General features: G+C 49.2%; 1 protein-coding gene across 1 annotated transcript in view; it reads left to right on the forward strand.

Annotated features, from left to right (window-relative positions):
• LOC148118213 (uncharacterized) overlaps window positions 1-18,492 on the forward strand; it is a 52,969-nt gene that overhangs the window by 18,593 nt on the left and 15,884 nt on the right. The window lies entirely within an intron of this gene.

Here is an 18,492-nt window from a genome sequence, read left to right on the forward strand (position 1 = left end):
TCTGGTCATTGTGGTGGTTCCATTTTTCTCTGAGGCTGTGGTGTTGGCCAACACAAACACAATCACTTGTCCTGGAGCTGTTGGAGACAGGGGGGCATATAATGGCTCATGGGTGCGGCCCGCACACTCATCTTGCCAAATCTGCCCGATCGTTTCTCTGGTGTCTCCCATACATGATGAAGGTGATGTTTCGTAGTCCTAGGTCCACCATGTTGAGCATACTCCTGGATTTGATGGAGAGACTTCAAATTTGACACAGGTTTCTTGGTGAAAGTGAGCCACAGCCCACAGTGCTATCAATTTGTGATCTGTCATCCACTCAGGAAGCCTTCTTTCTGCATTTAATGTGTTTGGTGAACAGAGTCTAGCCTTGGGTAAAAACCAGTTAAAGGCAGTATAGGGCCATGTGCCATGTAATAACTCGATATTAAGTTATGACCATGTTTTTGATCATTAGGAGAGTGGGTCCTTCTCACATTCAAGGTCATGGTTTGTAGTCCTGGCTCCCTTACTGTCAGCAAAGTATTTGGTCTTGTAAAGAGAGGGTGTGACCCACACACCCTAAAATTTAATCTTGACCTGATTTACAAGTAATCAGGAAGCTTGCAGGACCCCTTGATGTCAGTTTATGGCTTTTGTCCTTTTCTCATTATTTAGACAACCAACTCATGGTGTTTAGACATTACTGTAGTATTACATGTCCTAGGTCAGACCCAAGGTCAAGCTGTTGTTCTTGACCTGGACACAGAGGATTTCCTGGGTGTGGCCCGCCCACCCATCACTCCAACCTGTGTTTCTGTCATTTCACCTTCATGTGTGGTGCAGATGATTTCAAAGCCATGAGGTTGCCTTGACACATGTATGAGAATTTTGCCTGTGTTGGTACAATCATGAATAGAACCCACAAGCCAGAATAGAACCAAAAGAAGCTTTAAGATGAACTTCTTCTGGATCAGAGTTCATGGCTTATGATCTGATGTCAGTCACTGGTGAAGATTCCAGTTGTCTTGGTGAACATGGCATGGCCTGGGTCACAAATGAGGCTATGGTGTGTCCAACAAACTAAATTGACATGAAGATAATGCTTGGCTTCCGTCCTGGTCATGGTTATTGGGTTTCATTTCCTTTGATCATTGAGATGAGGTTTGGTCCCCTTAAGGCCTGGCTCCTCTGTGGTGGGATTTTGTCCTGGAATGCACAGAGCAAGGGTGCGGCCCATACAGCCTTGAAGATGATCGCGCGGAATACTTGCGGTTCAGGAGTGGACAGATTTCCTTTGAGGTCTGTTCACGGCCTTGCTCCTAGATTAGTAATTATGTCACCAAGTTCTGAATCTTGAAAGATATAACGTGACCAGGAGTCAGTTACTCAGAACAAGACCAAATTTGCATTAGTCGACAATTCTTAGAAAGCAGGCTGTTGCGTGAATTACATTTGAGAACTGTTCATTCCTAAAGAAATCAGTTTAAGAACTCTTTAATTCAAGGTGAGATTACATCTCCGACAGCTAGAGGGCACAGTACGACACTTTTTTATGCTATGTCTATATTGATATATGATTTCAATATAGGCCTTGGCACATCACAGCAGTGGTTCATACTTGCTGACATGTTAAGGATGTGGTCAGCATTGAATAAAGCATGTATGTGTGTGATCCACACACCTAATTTTGAGGATGTCAGTTTCCACGAGTGCTCAGAAAGAGAGTAGTGTAGTCAAGGCCATGATTCTGGATGGACAAGCTGGGATGTCTCTGCATTGGTGTCTCAGCTGGTTATAAAAGAGCTGAAAATGAGGCCTAGGACCAGTGAGGCTCGTGGTACATGGTCTAAACACAACGTTGATTCTCTTTAGTTTTGGCCTTGTCACTCTTCTTTATGTCCAGGGCTTATTGGGAGAGAATGAATCTGGGCCAGTTGTCCCAGGGCTGTGTTTGATCTAGGCCCAAGATACTTCTGGTTGTGACACACCATGGGCACAGTCCTGTGTGTTTGATTCTTTTGGCCTTTGCACGTTTTGTATTTTCCCAAATGTCTTGATGCTCTGGGCCCATTATTGTTGAGGGTCAGTTATAACCCCAAGCACACGTCTCTTCTTCTTCTGGCTTAGGACTCTTCACATTCATGGAGAGGCCCTAACCCTCATCTCATCTTGCTTTGGGCCCTGGAATCTGCAGCATAAGATAAAGATCTATGGCTTTTGAGATGGGCCCAGTCCGAAACCGTTTCTTTACTGTGCACGGGCTGCTTCAGGGTAATGGTAAGGCCCAGGCCTACAACTTTTGTCATTGAACTAATTGTATTTCAGGGTAGGGGTTCGGCCCAGGCCCACAACATTTCTTCACTGGGCTTTGGTCCCTTAAGGGTACGGGTTAGGCACAGGCCAACAACTTTTCTTCACTGGGCCCCGGCCACTTCAGGGTACGGGTTAGTCCCAGGCCCAAAAATTTTCTTCACTTGGCCCAGGCCTCTTCACGATATGGGATAGGACCAGGCCCACAACATTTCTTCACTGGGCTCGGGCCTCTTCAGAGTACAGGTTAGGCCCATGCCCAAAACGTTTCTTTACTGCTCCTTAGCCTCTTCAGGGTAAGGTTTAGGCCCAGACCAACAACTTTTCTTCACTGGGCCCGGGCCTCATAAAGGTACAGGTTAGGCCCAGGCTCACAACTTTTCAATACTGGACTGGGCCTCTTCAGGGTATGGTTTAGGCCCAGGCCACAACTTTTCTTCACTGGGCCTGCGCCACATCAGGGTACGGGTTAGGCGCAGGCCCACAAGTTTTTTTCACTGGCCCAGGCCTCTTCTGGATACTAGTTAGGCCCAGGATACAACTTTCCTTCACTGGGCCCAGGCTTCTTCAGGATATAGGTTTGGCCCAGCCCACAACTTTTCTTCATTTAGCCCAGGCCTCTTCAGGGTAGGGGTGAGGCCCAAGGCCACAACTTGTCTTACCTGGCCCAAGCCTCTTCGGGATACTAGTGAGGCCCAGGCCCACGACTTTTCGTCACTGAACCTGGACTTCTTCAGGGTAAGGGTTAAGCCCAGACCAACAGCTTTTATTCACTGGGCCCGGGCCTCTTCACCATATGGGCTAGGCCCAGGCCCACAACTTTTCTTCACTGGGCTCGGGCCTCTTCAGGGTACAGGTTAGACCCAGGCCCACAACTTTTCTTCTCTGGGCCCGGGCCTCTTCAGGGTACAGGTTAGACCCAGGCCCACAACTTTTCTTCTCTGGGCCCGGGCCTCTTCAGAGTATGGGTTAGGCTCAGGACACAACTTTTCTTCTCTGGGCCCGGGCCTCTTCAGGGTACGGGTTAGGCCCAGGCCACAAGTTTTCTTCACTGGGCGCGGGCCTCTTCAGGGTACAGGTTAGGCCCAGGCCCACAACTTTTCTTCACTGAGCCCGGGCTTCTGCAGGGTCCGGGTTAGGCCCACAGCCAAAACGTTGCTTTACTGCTCCTGAGCCTCTTCAGGGTAAGGTTTAGGCCCAGACCAACAACTTTCCTTCTCTGGGCCCGGGACTCATAAAGGCAAAGGTTAGGCCCAGGCCCACAACTTTTCAATACTGGAACTGGGCTTCTTCAGGATTTGGGTTAGGCCCAGGCCACAACATTTCATCACTGGGACCGGGCCTCTTCAGGGTACGGGTTAGGCCCAGGCCATATCTTTTCTTCACTTAGCCCAGGCCTCTTCTGGGTAGGGGTGATGCCCAAGCCCACAACTTATCTTACCTGGCCCAGGCCTCTTCTAGGTAGGGGTGATGTCCAAGCCCACAACTTATCTTACCTGTCCCAGGCCTATTGAGGATACTAGTTAGGCCCAGGCCACAACTTTTCTTCTCTGGGCCCGGGCCTCTTCAGGGTATGGGTTAGGCTCAGGCCACAACTTTTCTTCTCTGGGACCGCGCCTCTTCAGGGTACGGGTTAGGCCCAGGCCCAAAACTTTTCTTCTCTGGGCCCGGGCCTCTTCAGGGTACGGGTTAGGCCCAGGCCCAAAACTTTTCTTCCCTGGGCCCAGGCCTTTTCAAGGTATGGGTTAGGACAATGCCACAACTTTTCTTCACTGGGCCCAGGCCTCTTCGGGATATGGGTTAGGCCCAGGCCCACAACTTTTCTTCACTAGCCCAGGCCTCTTCAGGATACTAGTTAGGCCCAGGCCACTAGTTTCCTTCACTGGGCCCAGGCGTCTTCAGGATATGTGTTAGGCCCAGGCCAAAACTTTTCTTCACTGGGCCCAGGCCTCTTCAGGATATGGGTTAGGCCCAGGCCACAACTTTTCTTCTCTGGGCCCGGGCCTCTTCAGGGTACGGGTTAGGCCCAGGCCCAAAACTTTTCTTCCCTGGGCCCGGGCCTCTTAAGGGTACGGGTTAGGCCCAGGCCCACAAGTGTTCTTTTCTGTGCCTGGGCCTCTTCTGGATACTAGTTAGGGCCAGGTCCACAACTTTTATCCCTTGGGCCAAGGACTTTTCAGGGTATGGGTTAGGCCAATGCCACAACTTTACTTTTCTGGGCCCAGGCCTCTTCAGGGTACGGGTTAGGCCCAGGCAAAAAAACTTTTCTTCACTGGGCCCGGGCCTCTTCAGGGTATGGGTTAGACCCACGCCACAACTTTTCTTCTCTGGGCCCGAGCCTCTTCAGGGTACGGGTTAGGCCCAGGCCCAAAACTTTTCTTCACTGGGCCCGGGCCTCTTCAGGGTATGGTTTAGGCCCATGCCCAAACTGCTATTTTCTGTGCCTGGGCCTCTTCAGGATACTAGTTAGGCCCGGGCCCACAACTTTTTTCTTCTGGGCCCAGGCCTTTTCAGGGTATGGGTTAGGGCCAGGCCCACAACTTTTCTTCACTGGCCCAGGCCTCTTCAGGATACTAGTTAGGCCCAGGTCACTAGTTTCCTTCACTGGGCCCAGACTTATTCAGGATATGGGTTAGGCCCAGGACCACAACTTTTTTCACTGGCCCAGGCCTCTTCAGGATATTAGTTAGGCCCAGGCCACAACTTTTCTTCACTGGGCCCAGGCCTCTTCAGGGTATGGGTTAGGCCCAGGCCACAACTTTTCTTCTCTGGGCCCAGGTCTCTTCAGGATATGGGTTAGGCCCAGGCCCAGAACTTTTCTTCCCTGTGCCCGGGCCTCTTCAGGGTACGGGTTAGGCCCAGGCCCATAACTGTTCTTTTCTGTGCCTGGGCCTCTTCAGGATACTAGTTAGGCCCAGACCCACAGCTTTTATCCTCTGGGCCCAGGCCTTTTCTGGGTATGGGTTAGGCCCAGGCTACAACTTTTCTTCTCTGGGCCCGGCCCTCTTCAGGGTACGAGTTAGGCCCAGGCCCAAAACATTTCTTCCCTGGGCGCGGGCCTCTTCAGGGTATGGGGTAGGCCCAGGCCACAACTTTACTTCTGTTGTCCCGGGCCTCTTCAGGGTATTGGTTAAGCCCAGGCAACAACTTTTCTTCTCTGGGCCCGGGCCTCTTCAGGGTATGGTTTAGGCCCAGGCCCAAACTGTTCTTTCTGTGCCTGGGCCTCTTCAGGATACTAGTTAGGCCCAGGCCCACAACTTTTATCTTCTGGGCCCAGGCCTTTTCAGCGTATGGGTTAGGCCAATGCCACAACTTTTCTTCACTGGGCCCAAGCCTCTTCAGGATATGGTTTAGGCCCAGGCCCACAAATTTTCTACACTGGCCCAGGCCTCTTCAGGATACTAGTTAGGCCCAGGCCACTAGTTTCCTTCACTGGGCCCAGGCTTCTTCAAGATATGTGTTAGTCCCAGGCCCACAACTTTTCTTCACTGGCCCAGGCCTCTTCAGGATACTAGTTAGGCCCAGGCCACAAATTTTCTTCTCTGGAGCCGGGCCTCTTCAGGGTATGGGTTAGTCCCAGGCCACAACTTTTCTTCTCTGGAGCCGGGCCTCTTCAGGGTATGGGTTAGGCCCAGGCCACAGCTTTTCTTCTCTCGGCCCGGGCCTCTTCAGGGTACTGGTTAGGCCCAGGCCCAAAACTTTTCTTCACTTGGGCCCGGGTCTCTTCAGGGTATGGTTTAGGCCCAGGCCCACAACTGTTCTTTTCTGTGCCTGGGCCTCTTCAGGATACGAGTTAGGCCCAGGCCCACAACTTTTTTCCTCTGGGCCCAGGCGTTTTCAGGGTATGGCTTAGGCCCAGGCCAAAACTTTTCTTCTCTGGGCATGGGCCTCTTCAGGATATGAGTTAGGCCCAGGCCACATCTTTCCTTCTCTGGGCCCGTCCCTCTTCAGGGTACGGGTTAGGCCAGGGCCAAAACTTTTCTTCCCTGGGCCCGGGCCTCTTCAAGGTACTGATTATGCCCAGGCCCACAAGTGTTCTTTTCTGTGCCTGGGCCTCTTCAGGATACTAGTTAGGCCCAGGCTCACAACTTTTATCCTTTGGGCCCAGGCCTTTTCAGGATATGGGTTAAGCAACTTTTCTTCACTGGCCCAGGCCTCGTCAGGATATATGTTAGGACCAGGCCCACAACTTTTCTTCTCTGGCCCAGGCCTCTTAAGGATACTAGTTAGGCCCAGGCCACAACTTTTCTTCTCTGGGGCCGGGCCTCTTTAGGGTAATGGTTAGGCACAGGCCACAACTTTTATTCACTGGGCCCAGGTTTCTTCGGGTTATGGGTTAGGCCCAGGTCCACAACTTTTCTTCACTAGCCCAGGCCTCATCAGGATACTAGTTATGCCCAGGCCACTAGTTTCCTTCACTGGGCCCAGGCTTCTTCAGGATATGTGTTAGGCCCAGGCCAGAACTTTTCTTCACTGGGCCCAGGCCTCTTCAAGGTATGGGTTAGGCCCAGGCCCAGAACTTTTCTTCACTGGCCCATGCCTCTTCAGGATACTAGTTAGGCCCAGGCCACTAGTTTCCTTCACTGGGCCCAGGCTTATTCAGGATATGGGTTACGCCCAGGACCACAACTTTTTTCACTGGCCCAGGCCTCTTCAGGATATTAGTTAGGCCCAGGCCACAACTTTTCTTCTCTGGGGCCGGGCCTCTTCAGGGTATGGGTTAGGCCCAGGCCACAACTTTTCTTCACTGGGCCCAGGTCTCTTCAGGATATGGGTTAGGCCCAGGCCCAGAACTTTTCTTCTCTGTGCCCGGGCCTCTTCCGTGTATGGGATAGGCCCAGGCCACAAATTTACTTCTCTAGGGCCGGGCCTCTTCAGGGTATGGGTTAGGCACAGGCCACAACTTTCCTTCTGTGGGCCCGTCCCTCTTTAGGGTACGGGTTAGGCCAGGGCAAAAACTTTTCTTCCCTGGGCCCGGGGCCTCTTCAGGGTACTGGTTATGCCCAGGCCCACAAGTGTTCTTTTCTTTGCCTGGGCCTCTTCAGGATACTAGTTAGGCCCAGGCCCACAACTTTTATCCTTTGGGCCCAGGCCTTTTCAGGATATGGGTTAAGCCCAAGCCCACAACTTTTCTTCACTGGCCCAGGCCTCTTCAGGATATATGTTAGGACCAGGCCCACAACTTTTCTTCTCTGGCCCAGGCCTCTTCAGGATACTAGTAAGGCCTAGGCCACAGCTTTTCTTCTCTGGGGCCGGGCCTCTTTAGGGTATGGGTTATGCCAAGGCCAGAACTTTTCTTCTCTGGGCCCAGGTCTCTTCAGGATATGGGTTAGGCCCAGGTCCATAACTTTTCTTCTCTGTGCCCGGGCCTCTTCAGGGTATGGGGTAGGCCCAGGCCACAACTTTACTTCTCTTTGCCGGGGCCTCTTCAGGGTATGGGTTAGGCCCAGGCCACAACTTTTCTTCTCTGGGCCCGGGCCTCTTCAGTGTACGGGTTAGGCCCAGGCCCACAAATGTTCTTTTCTGTGCCTGGGCCGCTTCAGGATACTAGTTATTCCCAGGCACACAACTTTTATACTCTGGGCCCAGGCCTTTTCAGGGTATGGGTTAGGCCAATGCCACAAATTTTCTTCACTGGGCCCAGGCCTCTTCGGGATATCGGTTAGGCCCAGGCCCACAACTTTTCTTCACTGGCCCAGGCCTCTTCAGGACATGGGTTAGGACCAGGCCCACAACTTTTTTTCACTGGCCCAGGCCTCTTCAGGATACTAGTTTGGCCCAGGCCACTAGTTTCCTTCACTGGGCCCAGGCTTATTCAGGATATGGGTTAGGCCCAGGCCCACAACTTTTCTTCACTGGCCCAGGCCTCTTCAGGATACTAGTTAGGCCCAGGCCAAAACTTTTATTCTCTGGGGCTGGGCCTCTTCAGGGTATGGGTTAGGCCCAGGCCCAGAACTTTTCTTCTCTGTGCTCGGGCCTCTTCAGGGTATGGGGTAGGGCCAGGCCACAAATTTACTTCTCTTGGGCCGGACCTCTTCAGGATACTAGTTAGGCCCAGGCCAAAACTTTTCATCTCTGGGCCCAGGTCTCTTCAGGATATGGGTTAGGCCCAGGCCCAAAACTTTTCTTCTCTAGGCCCGGGCCTCTTTAGGGTATGTCTAAGGCCCAGGCCACAACTTTTCTTCACTGGGCCCAGGCCTGTTCGGGATATGGGTTAGGCCCAGGCCTACCACTGTTCTTTTCTATGCCTGGGCCTCTTCAGGAATCTAGTTAGGCCCAGGCCCACAGCTTTTATCCTCTGGGCCCAGGCCTTTTCTGGGTATGGGTTTGGCCAATGCCACAACTTTTCTTCACTGGGCCCAGGCCTCTACAGGATATGGGTTAGGCCCAGGCCACAACTTTTCTTCTCTGGGCCAGGGCCTCTTCAGGGAATGGGTTAGGCCCCGGCTACAACTTTGCTTCTCTGGGCCCAGGCCTCTTCAAGGTATGGGATAGGCCCAGGCCACAACTTTACTTCTGTTGTCCCGGGCCTCTTCAGGGTATTGGTTAAGCCCAGGCAACAACTGTTCTTTCTGTGCCTGGGCCTCTTCGGGATACTAGTTAGGTCCAGGCCCACAACATTTATCTTCTGGGCCCAGGCCTTTTCAAGGTATGGGTTAGGCCAATGCCACAACTTTTCTTCACTGGGCCCAAGCCTCTTCAGGATATGGTTTAGGCCCAGGCCCACAAATTTTCTTCACTGGCCCAGGCCTCTTCAGGATATGGGTTAGGCCCAGGCCCACAAATTTTCTTCACTGGCCCAGGCCTCCTCAGGATACTAGTTAGGCCCAGGCCACTAGTTTCCTTCACTGGGCCCAGGCTTCTTCAAGATATGTGTTAGTCCCAGGCCCACAACTTTTCTTCACTGGCCCAGGCCTCTTCAGGATACTAGTTAGGCCCAGGCCACAACTTTTCTTCTCTGGACCGGGGCCTCTTCATGGTATGGGTTAGGCCCAAGCCACAACTTTTCTTCTCTCTGCCCAGGCCTCTTCAGGGTACGGGTTAGGCCCAGGCCCAAAACTTTTCTTCCCTGGGCCCAGGCCTCTTCAGGGTACAGGTTAGGCACAGGCCCACAACTGTTCTCTTCTGTGCCTGGGCCTCTTCAGGATACTAGTTAGGCCCAGGCCCACTACTTTTATCCTCTGGGCCCAGGCCTTTTCAGGGTATGTGTTAGGCCAATGCCACAACTTTTCTTCACTGGCCCCAGGCCTTTTCAAGATATGGGTTAGGCCCAGGCCCACAACTTTTCTTCACTATCCCAGGCCTCTTCAGGATATGGGTTAGGACCAGGCCCACAACTTTTCTTCACTGGCCCAGGCCGCTTCAGGATACTAGTTAGGCCCAGGCCCCTAGTTTCCTTCACTGGGCCCAGGCTTCTTCAGGATATGTGTTAGGCCCAGGCCCACAACTTTTCTTCACTGGCCCAGGCCTCTTCAGGATACTAGTTAGGCCCAGGCTACAACTTTTCTTCTCTGGACCCGGGCCACTTCAGGGTATGGGTTAGGCCCAGGCCACAACTTTTATTCTCTGGGCCCGGGCCTCTTCAGGATATGGGTTAGGCCCAGGCCACAACTTTTCTTCTCTGGGCCTGGGCCTCTTCAGGGTACGGGTTAGGCCCAGGCCCAAAACTTTGCTTCCCTGGGCTCGGGCCTCTTGAGGGTACGCGTTATGCCCTGGCCCCTAACTGTTCTTTTCTGTGCCTGGGCCTCTTCAAGATACTATTTAGCCCCAGGCCCACAACTTTTATCCTCTGGGCCCAGGCCTTTTCAGGGTATGTGTTAGGCCAATGCCACAACTTTTATTCACTGGGCCCAGGTTTCTTCGGGATATGGGTTAGGCCCAGGTCCACAACTTTTCTTCACTAGCCCAGGCCTCATCAGGATACTAGTTATGCCCAGGCCACTAGTTTCCTTCACTGGGCCCAGGCTTCTTCAGGATAGTTTTTAGGCCCAGGCCAAAACTTTTCTTCACTGGGCCCAGGCCTCTTCAAGGTATGGGTTAGGCCCGGGCCCAGAACTTTTCTTCACTGGCCCATGCCTCTTCAGGATACTAGTTAGGCCCAGGCCACTAGTTTCCTTCACTGGGCCCAGGCTTATTCAGGATATGGGTTACGCCCAGGACCACAACTTTTTCACTGGCCCAGGCCTCTTCAGGATATTAGTTAGGCCCAGGCCACAACTTTTCTTCTCTGGGCCCGGGCCTCTTCAGGGTATGGGTTAGGCCCAGGCCACAACTTTTCATCTCTGGGCCCGGGCCTCTTTAGGGTATGGGTTAGGCCACGGCCACAACTTTTCTTCACTGGGCCCAGGTCTCTTCAGGATATGGGTTAGGCCCAGGCCCAGAACTTTTCTTCTCTGTGCCCGGGCCTCTTCACAATCTGGGTTAGACCCAGGCCCACAACTTTTCATCAATGGCCTCGGGCCTCTTCAGGGTACAGGTTAGGCCCAGACCCACTACTTTTCACTACTGGAATTGGGCCTCTTCAGGGTACGGGTTAGGCCCAGTCCTACAAATTTTCTTCACTGGGCCCGGGCCTCTTCAAGGTACGGGTTAGGCCCACGCCCAAAATGTTGCTTTATTGCTCCTGAGCCTCTTCAGGGTAAGGTTTAGGCCCAGACCAACAACTTTTCATCTCTGGGCCAGGGCCTCATAAAGGCAAAGGTTAGGCCCAGTCCTACAACTTTTCAATACTGGAACTGGTCCTCTTCAGGGTACAGGTTAGGCCCAGGCCTCAACTTTTCTTCACTGGGCCCGGGCCTCTTCAGGGAACCGGTTAGGCCCAGGCCCACAACTTTTCAATACTGGAACTGGGCCTCTTTGGGTACGGTTTCGGCCCAGGCCACAACTTTTTTTCACTGGGCCCGGGCCACTTCAGGGTACGGGTTAGGCCCAATCCACATCTTTTCTTCACTGGGCCCGGGCCTCTTTAGGATACTGGTTAGGCCCTGGCCACAACTTTTCTTCACTGGGCCCGGGCCTCTTCAGGGTACAGGTTTGGCCCAGGCCACAACTTTTCTTCTCTGTGCCCAGGCCTCTTCAGGGTATGGGTTCGGCCCAGGCCACAACTTTTCTTCTCTGGGCCCGGGCCTCTTCAGGGTATGGGTTAGGCCCAGGCCCACAACTTTTCTTTTCTGTGCCCGGGCCTCTTCAGGATATGGGTTAGGCCCAGGCCAAAACTTTTCTTCACTTGGCCCGGGCCACTTCAGGATACGGGTTAGGCCCAGGCCTACTCCTTTTCTCTTTTGGCCCAGTCCATTTCAGGGGAAGGTTTAAGCCTAGGCCCATATCTTTTCTTCCTTGGGCCTAAGCCTCTTCAGGAGAAGTGTTAATCCCAGTTCTCTTTCTTTTCTTCATTGGGCCCAGGCCCACCACTTTTATCATTTTGCCCAGGCCACTTCACGGTAAGGGTTAGGCCCAGTCCCACATCTTTTCTTCATGGGCCCAGGCTTCTTCAGGGGATGTGTTAGGCCCAGGCCTATTTCTTTTCTTCATGAGGCCCAGACCTCTTCAGGCGAAATTTAGACCCAGGCCACCATGTCTTCACCTTTGTTCCCAGGCCTCTTTATGGTGTTAAGCCCAGGCCCACATCTTACCTTCTTTGGGCCTTGGACGCCTGAGGCTAAGCAATTGATCCCGAAAAGACATGTGTTGTAAAAGATGAATATTTTACATTAGTCTTTATATCAGGTTACCTTTCCTGAAATAGAGAAAGAGAAACATCAAAACAATAGGCATATGAATAGTTATTGAGGAGAATAACTGTTCATTCCTGGTATATCCTTGACCCATGCTCATGGAAACATGCACAAACACAGACATCTATTCCCCACCATCCAGATGATACAATTATACATGATATGAATAGAAAGATGAAATATGTAGTGAGGAGAGACAGGTAATACATTACTGTTGTACATGTGTGTTTTTTGGCCTTGTACTTACGTAAGCACAAAGGCTCCATTTCTGACCATGTCTTGGGGACAAGCTGACATCCAGTCCTCCTCCTCAAGTTGACTTCACACCTGGCAGGAGCAAGTTTAATGGCCATGAGTCAAACTCATCCAGAATGTGCAATGTATAATATTTAGTCAATCATTTTTCATTCTAAGGTTGTCAGCAAATCTGTATAGTCCTCTGAATTGGACTGTGCCATCTGATAGATCCTGGACACCAAGCTGACTGTTAAATTTGCCCTGTAACCTGTTCCCTCACCACCACTTAACAAAGCTTGAGGTAGGATTGCCTAGGAAACGGGATATCATGAAGTTTCCAGACATGACCCTGTCATTGTAGTCGATGACTTCTGAGAACGTCAGTCCCTGAAGAACAGAATAACAGCAGAGCTTCCTCCTGTTGGAGTTTAGAACCAGAAGTTCTGAGAAAGGTAGTGGCTGCCTCTATTGATTTCACCTTTTCTCAAAAAGTCCAGGTGTAGATTTGTAGAAATAAAGAACTAACATAGCAGCCACACACATGAACATGTATGTAGAGATTCATGCACAGGTAAGAGATATAGTTACGCACGTTTCTTTAATAAAAGTACAAGTGTAAAAAGTCGATATTGAGAGTGTGATATAACTACATATGGCCCAGTAGTGAAGGCCTAGGACCTGAATAAAGATGGTTGTTTTCAGGCAAGTTCACATCTGGAGAAGCCTAAGAGAATCCCAGTGAAGCTCTTCCTGTCCTCCTTGTGCTGCACGTGCCCCCCCCCCCCCGAGGGATTGTCACAGTTGTTGCTGTACGCTGTTGATCATTAACCTTCTGTACGCTCTACCCTTGAGTCTTAGACCAGATCATCTCTAGACCTTTTCTTTCTGCTGTGTATACGTTTCTGTCCTGGATATTTTGTGTGGCATGTTACTCTGCCAACAGGCTTCTGTTCACTGCTCTTTTGGCTTCTTACCAGGATTCCTATGTGTTAGATCAGGATACCTAGAACTGCATTGATCCCTGTCTCCATCATTCAGGTCTTTGATCCTACACCTACTTGCATGCTTGTAATACCTGAAGCCACATGCCCTCATGTATATATACACATATGAACACACACATATCCAGATCATTCATGGTATAACAGCATTTAAATATAAATGTCCATAGTGGGCAGTGGGGTTAGGAAGATGGCTTTAGTTCTGCTTCTTATTCTGTCCCTACCTTCAATCATAGTGGACACAATCCCTAGTTAGAAATGAGAAGATTAATGATGGGAAGACACAAAGTCCCTTGAGTACAGTAGGGGTCTGTGAAGCATTTCCCACCTGCCCTGGACCCTATGGGCTGCCGTAGCTGACAGTTGCCAGGACTTAGAGCACAACCATAGGCTTCATCCTGCATCAGTCAGTTATTCAGTTTGGGTGATGTCATCTCTTGACGTCATTCTCTGGTGAGTTGTGGGTGTCATCTCCATGAATCCTTGTTTGGCAAGTGCCTCAGCTTCTCTCACAATAGATAAATCATTTCTACTGCTATGGAACAGGTCCTGTTAAAATTCACCAGGGCCGAGCGGTGGTGGCACATACCTTTAATCCCAGCACCCAGATAGGTGGATCTCTGTGCATTTGAGGCCAGCCTGGTCTGCAAGAGCTATTTCCAGGACAGTTTTCAAAGCTACTCAGAGAAACCCTGAATTGAAAAAACGAACCCTCAAAACCACATTGTGCCTCATATCCTTTTTCATCCTCCACTTCCCGGTATAACACAGTGACATCTAATTAAGCCATATTCGCAGATGTCCTGCATGTGTGTCTCCCTCCACATGCCTCAAATCTCACAGAATACCTGCAATTTCTTCTGGAATCCAGTCCACCCTTGTCGACACAGGGTTCCCTCCAATTAACTCCACAGCCTTTTCCTTGTAGTTTTTATGAGGTATCAGAGGCCTGACCACACCTCTGTTCAGCTTCTTCCTCCCTGAGCGTAGCATGAGAAACAACCATTCTTTCCCACATTGTGCTTAGCACACTGTCCCAGCAGAGTAGAACGCTGTCCATGTGGTAAGGTTATCGTTATTAACAAAGTATGACTATAAAATCACCCTGACTCTTACAACAATGTGTATATTGGTAGGAAAGATATGGGACAGCATTCAATGTCCTCTCTAAGTTATTTCGTACCTAGGATATAAACCTGCAGACATGAGCGCACATGAAAGTGAAAACCATGTCTAGAAGGAGAGAATCCGAGGGTTGAGTCTGCCATGATGTTTCTTATGACAGTGACAATAATGTTTGTTCAAAGATTGTATCAGCTGTGAGTACAAATGAAGACATTGGTACGACAGACGTCCTTAGTGAAGCTGACATCAGTATCCTAGATGCTTTTTCCCCCTGTCTGGACAAGCTCTGAGTGAAGGTCTAATGTGGGCATGTGAACAGCAATGTTCATCCTTCCTTACCTAGGCTGCAAGCTGGAGTCCTGATCCAGAGATGCCTGCACAGCTCCCTGTCTCTGGTGAGAGGAGGGTTTCTCTCCCTGTGGTCTTTGGGGGCTAGGCTCACTGCTATGAGACTTCTCATCCCTACTCTTTCTTCCGAAAAAAGAGGCTTAGAATGAACTATCCTCGGGCAGGATCATTTCCAGTCCCTCACTCTGTTTAGTCTCCATATTTAAGGTTCCGATGAAGAAGTGCCTCACACTGAGTGAGTCACTCATGTGCTGAATTTCAGGTAGTGTCCCTCCCAGAAAACAGCCCAAACTTACCCAGACATTTGGACTGACTTCGAATCCCAACCCTCCTTGGTGGGCTCTGTGTTGTCTTCAGGCAAAGAAGACTGCTGTTCCTAGGGCAGGGCTTTACCTGTGACATCACAGAAGGCTCACCTCACTGCATTCTGGAAATCTCAAAGGGCATCATGGCCTCAGTTACTTCCCAGCTTGGTTCCTCCTTACTCCTTTCCAAACTGTGCCAAGCATCCTTGGCAACACTTAAATTAGGGGTACTAGATGGAAGTGTTTCCCAGAGACACCTCCATGGGAATCACCTACATACATGGTCTGTCAGCCCTCCGTCTTTTTGAGGTTTCTGCTTGAGAGGAGATGCACGGTTGACAGTGCTGCTTCCTCTTCTCAGATATCTGAGCCCACACTCTTCCTCCTCATCTCAGATTCTCCATAGACAGCCTGGTTTATTGCTGGCACTCTCCTGCAAGGCACATTCCTCTGTCACTTGTATCTGGCTTTAAAAATAACCATACCTTGTTTTCTACCTTACTTGTCTGCACTAATAATCTTTTAGCATGTAGTGCCCTGTGACTTATTAGCTGAGTCTTTGCCTCAGCGGCCCTTAGTTTTATAAGGAACTTACAAAATAAATAACTCCATGGTGGATAAATACAGAGCATGACTGAATCACAATAGAGGACCCTGCAGGCAGAGTGCAGTGCGAGGTGCAGAGAATCCTGGAGGCACATGCTTTAACTTGTCCCATGCTAAGTGCACCTTGCACATGATAATGTGATTGTAAATGATCATACTGTCCAGATAAGTTTCAAGCCACTTTCCCCATTCACGTGTGTGGTGTGCAGTGTTGGGAACTGTTTCTGTCAGCCCTTTTCTGACTAGGGACTCTTCGTCATGTCCATTCTTCTCCCGTGCTGGAGCTGCGGTCCCTCAACCACCATGTTCCCAGTGTTCTCATGAAGAGATGGGGCATGGGAAACATGACTGATACCCAGTGTTGGAGATTGCTGGGCACTCCTGACAATGGAGCCACTGTACATTTTCTACAGGGATTCAGAATGTTGTAAAGTTCAGCAGATGATCATGAAAAGCTTTAAATGTTTGGCTGAATTTGCTTGGCTCTGTCCCTGCCAACATTGTCCAGCTTCTTCCATGAGGATGTTTTATGTTAGTCTGGGGTTTTTTTGCATTCATTTAGCTCCTCGTGTTACGTGACTCATGATCATGAGGAGTTCTGTGTGTCATTTGGAGATCGTGGGAAGCCAGAGCGCCTGATGGAAGGATAGGCCTTTACAGCAGTGAATGATTGCTGGGTCCTTAGTCTTGTCATATTGCTCCCTCCTGCACAGACTGTTGTGGCTGAAGCTGGACATCAGAGATAGAACATAGATTCTATGTGGAAATATTTGGGCACAGAGTGTGATTTGGATTAAATGACCCCATAGTGACTTTTGTGTATTCTCCCTTTAGCCTATTCTCTCTCATGATCTGTCTCTCTATGTCTTTGACAGTAGAAATAGTGTGAGCCCTGTTGCACTATGGTTTCTGGTGGGGATTCAGACCTCCCACTACCATTTCCAGTCTATAAAGAACCCAGATTTTACCCTGCACATCTGCATTAGAACTGACACGTGATGCAGCAGTTATCACTGTGATGATCAAGATTAAGAGGGATGTTACTAGAAAGCACAATTTTAGCTATAAATTCCTGCTATTCATGAAGAGAGCATGTTCCGTATTTGCTGAAATCCAGCACTGTGTCTCATTTTGAAATGAGAGGTTGAGATGGCTGAGGAGTTTCCCAGTGTGTTGCTGTTCCATGTCTTTCCTATTCACCAGCGGACAGACGTGTGGTGATTCCCATTCCTTGGTTATTATGAATGGCACAGCGTTGGGAACGTGAAACAGTTTTGAGCTTCTGGTTCTGTGTCTCTTGAATCTTTACCCAGGAGTGTGATTGTTGGATCTCATGCTGGCTATCTCTTTGTTCCGTAAAGGACTTTCATGTTTTTTCCAAACTATCTGTATATTCATGTGTGTGAGTGTCTTACTATTTAATATTAAAAATTAATTTAACTAAAAAAGTACTGTAAATCTGATCATCAGCCAGTAATTGTAGAGTTTGCTGGCACTATGGGTGAACCTACTACTGTTATAATAAATGGACAGAGTCCCAAGCTGCCAGCAAGTTGTTATGTTTACTCTCATGTAATAGTTCAGATCTCCAGTCTCATCAGGCTTTTGTGGAGTGTAGCGTGGTTAACAGAGAAACTCACAATTGTTCACAATACAGAAAGTAAATGACAGTGGAATGCTCAGCCACAAATGAAAGATCTCTACTATACTCCCTCCCCATGATCAGGGACACCACGGAAGAACAGAGTATTCTAAAAAGCTTACTAGAAGTTTCATAACTGACAAAGCGGCAAGCTTATCTTGCTTTTCCAGTTCAAACTCAAATCAAGGTGGTCCACAGTGTTCTAAATCTCTCTTGTGAAACTGCTACTAGATAGTGACATTAAGCATAGCAAATATCTGATTTCTATATATTCTATGAATTTAGCTATTGTCAAAACTAAGGCACACTTACTTATTTGAACACAAGTTTCCTTTTTCTTAAAGTTTATAAAAAGCAAAATAAAGATTCTCAAGCCCACAGCTCTTATCTTTCATACATTTAGAATTAGCATTTATTAAAATCCATCTTGAAAGCCTAGGAATGCCAGGCATGTATGTCACATCTCAGTGCAATGTGCCATGGTCTGCATGACGATGTTCTACCTTGTGTACGAAAACAGCTTTTAAGTGTTAGCAGTCATTGTTGTACATTATGAATTGTCAGTGACAGTCCAATCTGAGGTGAGCTAAAATGTGAGAAAAAGAGAATCTTAAATTGAGCACCATGCCATATGAAGTCCATTAATAAAGGTAATTTTCTTAACAGAGCAGATCCTGTCTCAATTTAAATAAAAACAAACAAACAGCGTTTAGTCTCTCTGAAGTTTATAAATAACCTTGGAAATCTTTGCAAAGTAGATAATTGATTGTCATTTACTTGAAATGTTTATGACACTATAATATTAATCATTTAAATGTCTACCATGTTAAACTGGTGTGCAAAAGTCCATCCAGTGGTTGCAGATTCTCACTGATATATCATAATACACTAGGAGGGGAGTTGTCGTTTTGTTCCCCATTTAAAGGATGAGGAAATCACTGATCTCATGGACTAAGGGATAGCTGGTGATATTGCAGCTTAGAGCAGGATGCGGGGTCAGTAAGAGTTCAACCCAAATTTCATGTTCTCTCTGTTGATAAAGGCTGCTCTGGGCCAGAGACTTGGCTCTAGTTAGAAGTAGGTGAGCGACCTAACCTGTGACACCCATGGGTTTTCTTCCCATGGCCACAAAAGTTTTAGAAAGAGTGTTTTCTAATACAGTGAATAATAAGAGCAAATGAACATAATGTTTGGAAGACAGT

This window comes from Myodes glareolus, chromosome 24 (genome assembly GCF_982192425.1).
Source record: "Myodes glareolus chromosome 24, mMyoGla1.1, whole genome shotgun sequence".
In the NCBI taxonomy this organism is placed as follows: domain Eukaryota; kingdom Metazoa; phylum Chordata; class Mammalia; order Rodentia; family Cricetidae; genus Myodes; species Myodes glareolus.